Genomic DNA, 1,927 nt, shown 5'->3' on the forward strand with positions numbered 1-1,927 from the left:
ATACATATTCATTTTGTGAACATAACAGACCCTGGGGAGCTGTGCCTGGAGGTTTCAAGCACCCTCAGTGCTTTTTTTTTAAACTTTTTTTCCTCTTGACGTACCATATCCTCTGCCTTTAATAAAAGTCTTACATGAGTACAGTCATCCCTCGGTATGCACAGGAGATTGGTTCCAGGACACCCAGCAGATACCAAAATTCACTGATGCTCAATTACCTTTTATAAAATGACATAGTATTTGCATATAACCTACCCACATCCTCTGGTATACTTTAAATCATCTGTACATTTACTTCTAATACCTGATACAATGAAAATGCTATGTAAGTAGTTATAAATACAATGTAAATGCTATGCAACTAGTTGCCTGTACAAGACAAATTCAAGTTTTGCTCTTTGGAACTTGCTGGAATTTCTTTTTTTCTGAATATTTTCAATCCATGACTGGTTGATTCCACAGATGTGGAGCCCACAGATAGAGAGGGCCAACTGTGTGCTCTGTGGAGTCTGACAAATCCTTTCAATTATCAATCTATGCAAAATTGACAATGCAAACTTTGTTTCTTGGGTGGCAGCTTTAGTCTCCTTTCAGTTCAATTACTACTGGCCAAGATGCTTTCTATGTTTCATGCATGTGTGGTTAATGGGTCAAAGATATGGGTAGGAAGAATTTGATAACGCTCTTCATGATTTTTTTTTCTTCCAGTTTACCTATTCTCACAGTTTTCTGGCTTCAGTATTCTGGTTTACCAGAGGCCATTTTCCATCGTGTCTCCACTGCCTTCAGCACCATTCGCACCTGGTCTCAGGCTGAAAGTTTCAAAAAATGGGGACTCCACTTTCCTAGACAAGTATAATCCACTATAGTCGATCTTTTTCTGTTTACTTTCCAGTGCTTCACGTAGCTGCTATTTGTATTAGGTCCAGATTTTATGGTTGTTTCCTGTGGAGGATTCAGTCTGGTTTGATCTTATTCCATCATCATTAGAAGTGGAACTGCTCCCATAAGATTTTTCTATAAAAGGTGTCTTAAAACTAAAAAAAAAAAAGCTGCATTTTAGTTTGTTTGGCACACAAAATCTATTACCAACCTTGAGCTAATGGAATGTTTAGAACCAGAGCATTTAAAGGAGACGCTCCTCTGAAGAATAATCATGAATCCATTTTTTTAAAGACCAGGATGGTCAGAAAAATTATTTTTACCGAAAAAATAAATAAAATTTTCCTCTCATCCCCCAAAAAGCTTCATCAGTTGACTGCTAGTTATAACTGAATGGTTTGGTAATGTGTTTGACTCTCTCACTACAGTCCTGGCATTATTGAACAATGACAAGTAGATGTCAATGAAATCTAGAAAGATTGCTATGTAACACAGGAACATAATCTCTTCTTCCTTTTTACCATGTCAATATGCTATCTCATTTAATCCTCATACTACTTAAATTAGGTAAGCATTATATATCTATTTAACAGACGATCAAACAGATATTCTGAGAAGTCAAGTAACTTGCCTGAAGTCACAGTACTAAATGATAAAACCTAGTCTAGTGCTCGCTTTGGCTGCACATATACTAAAATTGGAATGATACAGAGAAGATTAGCACGGCCCCTGCGCAAGGATGACACACAAATTCATGAAGTGTTCCATTTTTTTTTCCAGATTTTACTTTATTTTATTTTAATTACAAAAGCAAAGACATTGATAAAGCAAATACAATCTGCAATAATAAATACATCTGCAACAGATGCTAAATATCATTAAATTATTATATAATTTAGACAGTAAACATGGTTTATTTTTGCTTCTTTCCAATAGAATACATTTGATCACATTTTTTTTATACAGCAGGTTCTTATTAGTCATCAATTTTATACACATCAGTGTATACATGTCAATCCCAATCTCCCAATTCATCACCCCACCA

The 1,927-nt window shown here is 35.4% G+C and overlaps 1 non-coding gene across 1 annotated transcript; it reads left to right on the forward strand.

Moving 5' to 3' along the window:
• Positions 1-1,549: 1,549 nt before the first annotated feature.
• LOC136132366 (U6 spliceosomal RNA) lies at positions 1,550-1,656 on the forward strand. Its single transcript, XR_010656447.1, has one exon. It is a non-coding gene; the product is annotated as a U6 spliceosomal RNA (small nuclear RNA).
• Positions 1,657-1,927: the final 271 nt, after the last annotated feature.

The sequence above is a fragment of the Phocoena phocoena genome, chromosome 12, assembly GCF_963924675.1.
Source record: "Phocoena phocoena chromosome 12, mPhoPho1.1, whole genome shotgun sequence".
Lineage (NCBI taxonomy): Eukaryota > Metazoa > Chordata > Mammalia > Artiodactyla > Phocoenidae > Phocoena > Phocoena phocoena.